At 38.1% G+C, this 8,792-nt stretch overlaps 1 long non-coding RNA gene across 1 annotated transcript; it reads right to left on the minus strand.

Annotated features, from left to right (window-relative positions):
• Window positions 1-1,665: 1,665 nt before the first annotated feature.
• On the minus strand, window positions 1,666-7,464 carry LOC140596023 (uncharacterized). The gene is made up of 3 exons (XR_011998054.1): window positions 7,340-7,464; window positions 3,898-4,070; window positions 1,666-3,502 (listed from the first exon to the last, which is right to left on the minus strand). It is a non-coding gene; the product is annotated as an uncharacterized lncRNA (long non-coding RNA).
• Between the last annotated feature and the right edge of the window lie 1,328 nt (window positions 7,465-8,792).

Here is an 8,792-nt window from a genome sequence, read left to right on the forward strand (position 1 = left end):
TTAATTTTATGGCATGTAATTTTACCATAGTTGAAAGAGAACCCAACTGGTGGCAGTGGAAGGGGAGCTGGTACTACTCACAAAAATATATGAACACTCCCATGTCTCTAGCACTCCTTGTGATCTCTCAAGAGGTGGAATGTAGGATATACACCCAAAATAAAGCGCTTTTGTACATGCTTCAGAAGTCTGTGTGAATTTGGTGTGTGATAACTAACATGTGAGATCACTTGGAATAAGAGCTGTCCTATCCGGGACAGAAATGCATGCTGGTCTGATCAAGGAGTATAGTTTGGAATGACCGAGGATGCGACCATGGGGTGGGAGGGGATGTTACCAAGATAGCTTGGAAGGTTAAACCCTCAGTTATTCATTTGCTTTGATTTAGTCATAGGGTTGTATTAGGGATTATAAATTTGAGATTTTGAAAGGACCCCAAATGATCAGCTTCCTCTTCCCTTAGGCACTACCACCCTCCATGTGAAGGTGACCCGATGACCCAGACTGGTGATTATAGAAGTAGTAGTCACAGCAATGGCTCCCATTTATGGAGGGTTTACTCTGTGTGCACAGCACTGTTCTAAGCGTATCACACATATATTTCATTCTCTCCATAACCCTATGAAGTATGCATCAGTTCTGTTTCAGAGATGAGAAAGCAGGTCCAGAGCACACATTCAAACCAGAAAGCATCAGAGCCAGGATTCAAACCTACAAATACCTGACCCCAAAGCCTATTCTTATAACTACTACTCTACATGGCTTCTGATACACTGTATCTACTTCACTGTGCTTCTTATCATCATCCCTTGGCCATGTGTTCTGCATTTCCTCTGCCATAACTTTACTTCTTCTCTTCATCTCTCACATACTATTTATCCTTCAAAGCCCAGTTCAAGCCCAGTCTCCATGAAGACTTCCCTTGTCCTTTTAGATCAGAATGGTCTCTCTCACCTCTAGATTCCTGTAGCACTTAAAAAAATATTTTTGATAAACTATTGTTTTTAACTGCTAAAAGTGTTAAAAATTTTAGTGTATAGTTCAAAGAATTTTTTATATGTATTTTATAGCCATCAGATCAAGATATCAAACATTTCTAGCACTCAGAAGATTCCCTTGTGCTTTCACCCAGTCCATACACTCCAGTAGCCTTCTATTACCATCCACAAATTTTGCCTGTACTTAAAATGTTTATGAACAGGTCACATAGTATCTGTACCTGGCTTCCTCATCCTGTGATATTCACCTATGATGTTCATCACACTGTTGTTTATCCAGTATTTTAATATTTTTTATTGCTATTTAGTATTGTTTTGTACGGATATACAAGAATTGATCCATTCTTCTGCAGGTGAACATTGGGTTAGCTTTTTGAATCAACTTGGCTAGGCTATAGTACCTAGCTAACCAATCATTAACCTAGGTGTTGCTGTGAAGATATTTTGTAGATGTGATAGCATCTACAACCAGTTGAATTGAAGTAAAGATTACCTTTGATAATGTAGGTGGGGCCTTCCGATCAGTTGAAGGCCTTAAGAACAAAAACCGAGGTTTCCAGAGAGGAAACTTTGCTTCAAGACTGTAGCATTAACTCCTGTCTGAGTTTCCAGCCTGCTGAACCGCCATAGAGATTTCTGAGACGCTAACCTCCACAAGTGCATGAGCCAATTTCTTAAATTTCTTAATGTATGTATATATAAATCCTAGTCATTCTGCTTCCTTGGGGAATTCTGATATAGGATTTCCGGATTTGGGCTACAATGAACAAAGCTTCTGTGTATATTCTTGTATTTTGGTGGATATATGCACTAGTTTCCCTTGGGTATATCCCTGGAAGTAGAGTCATGGAGCTGAGTCATGGAGCACCTATTTTCTGAATCACACACATGATGGTTATAATCGATTGCCTAGACTAATCAGTTACATTTAAGGTATATTGGTTATGGCTAAAAGTGATGATAGAATTTGTTTTGTCCATGTCCTTCCCTTTCCATGGGAGAAATGTGAGCCCTAGAATTATGCACATAAAGTGATAGAATTAGTTATGCAAATATTTAGTTAGTGCTAATAGAATATTTGGAACTACAAGGAACATAAAACTTAATTAGAATTAAACAATATGGAAATGTATTATGTCATACAAGAAAAAGTTCACTGGTACAGGAGCTTTAGGTTTGCTTAATTCAGCAGCTCAATAACATCCTCAAAGATCCAGATTCTTTCCATTGCTCTGTCATCCTCAGGATGTTGATCCTGACCTCAGACTGGCCCTGCTTAGTCACAAATTGGTACAGAAGTTCCAGGCGTCGGGCACTTCAGTGTCCAAAGGATGAAGAGATTGTCTCTTCCTCTTATCTTCCTTGGAAGCAAAGAATCCTTCTCAGAAATCCTCCAGCACATTTCCCCCAACATCTCTGCCAGAAACGAGTCAGATAGCCACCCTCATGTCAATTACTATGGAGGCGAATCAGACCCTTATTTATTCCTGGGTCTACACATGAATCTTTCCTTCTGGAGTCATGGGGGAAAGAGGCAGATATTTGGACACAACCAGGGTGGGGGTGGGAGTGGGGTTGCCATCAATGGAAGAAGAGAGAATGATCATTGTGAAGTTAAGGGATGGTGTTTCTTATGTTAGTGTGCCCAAATAGCTTAAAACCTACTTGAAGACAGAAACTGTTTTGCATTTTCTTGAGTCTTCCATGATACCCATGACAACAGTCAAGGGTGCTTTAAGGATTTCTTTGCTAGCAGAGGATGGATTTTTTTCTCTTAATTTTAAATTTATGTCCAGCCTTACCCATATAGGGTAACTAATACATATTTACTCAACTTGAAACATTCTAGATGTAGTTTTCTTCATGTTTCTTGTATTGGGTTTATTGAGTTTTTTGGATCTGGGGGTTTATAGTTTTCATCAAATAGGAAAGTTTTTGGTCATTATTTCTTCAAATAGATTTTTGTCCTTCCCCACCCCCTTTCAGAGCCTGCAATTATATAAATATTAGGTTGGTCAAAGGTTGCCCCAAAGCTCACTGATGCTCTTTTTATTTATTTTCATTCTTTTCCTTCAGCTTAAAATATTCAGAGTACCAAGGGACCATATTTGGGGATAGCATATCTTGAGCCCTACCAAATTCATTTCACCAGACCAAATGAAAATTCAGATTTTTATAGATTTGTTATTGATTGGAGAGTGTGTGCTGCTGTCCATCCATCTGTAGAGATGGAGAATCATGACTGTTTTCTTCCCATGTAGTTAAAACCTACTCCCAGCTTAGGGAGAGCAAGGAGCCATGATAGCTTCAAGTTGCCCCTAAATACAGTTCTCATGCTGGGCCTACACAATGCTTCCCTTGGGGGGTGTAGAGTTTTCTTCCTTTAGGTTAGCAAGACATCTCAAACAATGGTGGAGGAGCAATAGATTCCTCCTGAAATCAGTCTTCTTCCTCATGCAGAAGCTTCTTTCAGGCCTGGGAGAAAAGAACATCTCAAAATTCATCTGCAAAAAGGGAGAGAAAGAGCAAGAGAAAGTCCACTTACTTTGGAAAAATGCCACTGATCAATAAAAGCTCTGCCTGGGTTGGGAGTGCAAAACTAGATCCTTTGGCTTGATCATCGAAATTTATGTAGTCTGATCTCCTAGCATGCACTCTTGTGTGTGTGCACTCACACACACACAGACACACACAGTATACATTATATGAAGAGCTAGCTCTGCCTCTAAAACTGACTTCATTGGGGCACCTGGGTCAGTCATTAGAGCATGTGACTCTTGATCTTGGGATCATGAGTTCAAGCCCTACAGTGGATATAGAGCTTTACTTAAAATTTAATTTTAAAAAATAATTTTAAAAAACCCAAAGAGCTTTCATTTTTAAAGCCGTTTTCACCTACATTATTCTGTTCAGTCTTCACATGAGATAACTGAGGGTCGAAGAATAGCTTGTCCAATCTCACACAGATGTGAAATGATGGAGTGCTCTGCCTCCCAAGTCCCATGCTATTTTCAGCACATCAGCACTGCCTCTCATATATACAGGGAGACAAAACCACTGGAAGGTTGCACACTATCATTAAAGAAATAAAAAAATAAATTGATTAAAACTATATTTATAGTATGACTTTCATCTGTTGGAAAACATGTTTATACATGTAAATACATAGGAAGAGCACAGGAAGGATAGGATACGTTGAAATAGATGAGGAGTTTATAGGTGACTTTTTTCTCTTTTGATTGTTAATATGATCCAAAGCAGCGCTGTCCAATGATGGATGGAAATGTATATATCATATTGTACTGTTCAATACAGTAGCCACTAAATACATGTCTATTGAGCACTTGCAATTTGTCTAGTCGTAATTGAGAAGTGTGAAATACATACTGAGTTTTTAAGGCTTGGTAGGGAAAGAAGAATGTGAAATATCTCAGGTTACTTTTTATATTGATTAAATGTTGAAATGATTATATTTTGGATATATTGGGCTAAATGAAACATCATCAAAAGTAATCTCACTTGTTTCTTTTTTTACTTCTCTTAATGTTGCTACTAGAAAATACTAAATTATATAAGTGGCTCACAGTATGTAAGTATTAAACAGCACTGGTCTGGGGTTCAAGAGCATGAAATCTGCTATCGGCGCACTTGAGTTCAACTCTCAGTTTTCACTTTTCTAAGTAGGTGACATTGAACAAGTTACAGAACTCATCTCTTGTTTTTTTTTTTTTTTTCAGTTATTAAACAGGAATGATGATTGTCCCTAGCTCAGAGAGTTATTGTTAGGATTAAATGAGTTGATGGAAAATCTCTATGGCAAGAAGTGCCTGGCACCTGTTAAGTGCTTGATAAGAATTAGTTGTTATTCTTATTTCTAAATTTTCTAAGATGGGTGTGAATTTCTTATATAATAAAGATTAAAAAGAAAATTGAAACAATTAAATTTTTTAAAAAAGATTTTATTTATTTATTCATGAGAGACACAGAGAGAGGAAGAGGCAGAGACATAGGCAGAGAAGCAGCCTCCATTCAGGGAGCCCAATGTGGGACTCAATCCCTGGACTCGGGGATCATGCCCTGGGCCAAAGGCAGATGCTCAACCACTGAGCCACCCAGGCATCCCAAAACAATTAAATTTTTTTTTAAGATTTTATTTATTTATTCATGAGAGACACAGAGAGAGAGAGGCAGAGACAGAGGCAGAGGGAGAAGCAGGCTCCCTGCAGGGAACCTGACGTGGGACTCTATCCTGGGTCTCCAGGATCATGCCCTGGGCTGAATGCTAAACCGCTGAGCCACCCAGGCTGACTCCAACAATTAAATTTTTTGATGGAAAGTCTCTATGGCAAGGAGTGCCTGGCACCTGTTAAGTGCTTAAGAAGAATTAGTTGTTATTCTTATTTCTAAATTTTCTAAGATGGGTGTGAATTTCTTATATAATAAAGATTAAAAAGAAAATTGAAACAATTAAATTTTTAAATAATTATTTTAAACCATGGCCAGAGTTGAGTATTTATGTTGTCTTAAAACTGTATAGCAACGTTTGCTTTGTTTCAGCGTATGTGTGTACAAACCTTGGACGCAAGTGGAGTTGGAAACCATCACAAGTGACCGTTTATTAGGCAATCTCATTCTTGCCTTCTGACCCTGGCCCTCCCCCTCCATCAAAGGGAGGGGAGACTTGCATCATGGTTCCCCCTGGCATGCACAACACACCAAGTGTTCGCCTATATTTAGCCAACATGAAGTCACTGAAACTCTATGCCCACTAGATGCAATTAGTGCTTTGTTATTTGTTGCTCACATGGCTTATATCCTGACTGCTCTGCATAGTTTGTGTCCTTAGATGAATTTAAAAGAACTGAAAACCTTTTGTGTTGAGAAAACTGCTTGGGGAATAGGAACTGAAATCCCAAGTCACTGAATCCCCTGGAAGGGACCCTGAGGTGAATGCTTGACACCTCCTGCAAGCCAGCAAGACCTCAATTATCCTCCTCTTTGATGGCAGGGGGAGGAGCAGGGTGAGCAGGCTGGGGAAGGAAGGGTTGTCTACATTCTACCCAACTGGCAGAAGCAGCACTTCTGGTCGGTGGCTCCCAGTAATGGTCCCAGCTCCACTTTCCTTCTTGCAATCAGAAATGGCACCTGGAATGCAAAAACACAGCAGCGCAGCTGACCCCACAAACGGACAAGGGGTGGGAGCCGCCCACAAGGCAGGGTTTCAGAGGTTCACAGTGTTGGCTAGTGCCTCTGGTTTACTCTTGGGGCCTCTTTCCCCTCCTTAAAGGCTCTGTAGTGCTGTGTGTGTGTGTGTGTGTGTGTGTGTGTGTGTGTGTGTGAGAGACGATTAGCTTAGACTCAAATTTTTGTTTCTCAGACTTTTTCCTCGCTTTGAATGGCAGACTTACTCCTATCAGAGATCCCAGTTTTGTTTTATGACTTCCAGGCAGTGGGCAAATAAATAAAACAAACACTACTGAAAATATTTCTGAAGTACATGAGGTATTCATCAAAGTGTTTTACAGGGTAAAGCAAGATATTCCTGAGGCCAAAGATTCTAGACAAAATTTAGACGCCAGTTGACACATGTTTATACCCTCAAACATTACCATTCTCTTGTCCTCTCTGTCATCACTCAGACTTCTATTCTAAAATAGATGATCTTACGAGGAAAAATATTTAAAAGTGATTTTTAAAAGAATATTAAACCATGTTGAAAAACATTGTTGAAAGTATTGTTTTTATATCACAGATTATATTTATTTTTTTTCACAGATTATATTTAAAGTAAGGGAAAAAGTGAGTGAATATTTCAGAAAAGCATAAACAACTCTGTTTCATTTATTAACTACAGAAACACAGATTTTAATGAGTTTTAAATATTCATTCATTTATTTAATATTTACTGAGTATCTAGTATGAATAGCAGTAGAGCACATTTGCATCCTCACTTTATCTTTAAGTAATTAAAATTTTTGTAATTTTACTAACCAGTATGTTTCTGGCATCATTCTTCTTCCCTTGCAATACAGATTCGGTGATGTTATCACAAATTTATCCGGGGACAACATTAAAAGGAAAATGAAAGCAACCATAGACGCTCAACTAAGTGGCAGTTTGAAGTGGCCTCTTCTATGAATGGAACATTGTTATATCCCAATGGTCTATGAGAAAGAGGTTACAGACAATTACAGCACACCTTTTTTCTCTCTCACAAAAGAAATATGCAAATAAGATCAGGGGAATTCATTTCAGGGGAAACACTGAGTCAACTCAGATTGATTAAAAAGTATTTCAAACTTCAGCATTCTATTATTAGTAACAAGTTAATTTCCACATACCTCACACTCTAATGAGAATAGCTGTGTTGGACAGTAACCAGTCATCAACACCTCAGTGTGAATGAAGATCTGAGAGTAGATTCTGAGAGGGAGTGAGGTAGAGAGCAGGAGAAAACAGTGGGTACTTGCAGCAAGGGGGAGGCAGCCTGGGGAGAAAACATCTCTAACTTCCTAGTTTGCACAGATCCCTGGTCTCTAGAATAATCTGCCTAGGTCCAAGTCCTACTTTCCCCCAAATCACAGCAACTGAGTTCTTTACAATTACAATTCATATTTTGCTTCTACTAATTGCTATGATTACTGTTACTAATGACCATGACGGAAAAGAGAAGAATGCTCCTTCTGAGAGCTTTTACAGATTGACAGTCATTATAGTGACCATTTATGGTTAAGTGTTTAAATGCATTAAAGTGAATGTAGTAAGGTTGGAAATAAATATTGTTGCTATGGTTTTAAGATCTAAATAAAAATAATAATTCCATTAGTACAATAGTTAAAATATGCCATAGTATAATTGACAATAGCTTTTACTACTATAAGTATATAATGTATGATTTTTTAAATTTCATAAAGTCATATTTTCAAATCTGTATGTAAAAGATAGATTATTCAATAAATGGGGTACCCATTTGAAAAAGAAAATAAAAATAAAATCTCTAGCTCACTCTTTATATAAAATCCATTTAAAAGGTCTAAAAATTTAAATATAAAAAAAGTATCCATTAAAATTCCAGAAAACAAGCTGAGTGTGTATTTTTATAATCTTAGAGTAAGGAAGCTCTTTTCAAGCAGAAATTCTCAAAGAAAAGATTGTCAGTTGGGTTTTTATTTTCTTTTTAAGTTAAAATGTCTCCACAGCAAATTAAAATATCTCCTTATTTCACAGGAACAAGGTAGAAATAATACCGGGGAAAAATGTGCAATATTAGTAACAAAGGGATATGATAAAATATGCATAAAACACAATGACCATAATTTTATATAGAAGAACAAACAATACTATAAAAAAAATGGCAAAGACTGGAATAAGGAGTTCAAAGAATAAGAAGCATAACTGTCCCTAAACTGTTGAGCATAGTTAAGTGTGAAAAGGAGGCACTCTCAAGACCACCAGCCCAGCCTCCACTTTACAGAGGGAAACTGAGTCTCAGAGTTCAGTGACAGTGCAGAAGTGCAGTGCAGTGCAGAATTAATTCAACTTTACCTTGAAAACAGTCTCTAGAGAGCTTTGTGCATTAAAAGTGAACAGAAGACGATGAAATCGCTGCCCTCCACATTCAGACCTCTGCATGGGACTTCCAGAAGACCATTAGGGAGAATACTTGAGAAGCAAAGGGAGATCTTAAGGCCCTGTTTGCACCCTTATCTGCAGAGTACGACGGATTCAGCTCATTTGGCTTGGCTGCTCTTGTAGTGGCTTTCAGAGGTTCAGGATGTGAGACACTGAGTTAAA

Source organism: Vulpes vulpes, chromosome 16 (genome assembly GCF_048418805.1).
Source record: "Vulpes vulpes isolate BD-2025 chromosome 16, VulVul3, whole genome shotgun sequence".
NCBI classification, from domain to species: domain Eukaryota; kingdom Metazoa; phylum Chordata; class Mammalia; order Carnivora; family Canidae; genus Vulpes; species Vulpes vulpes.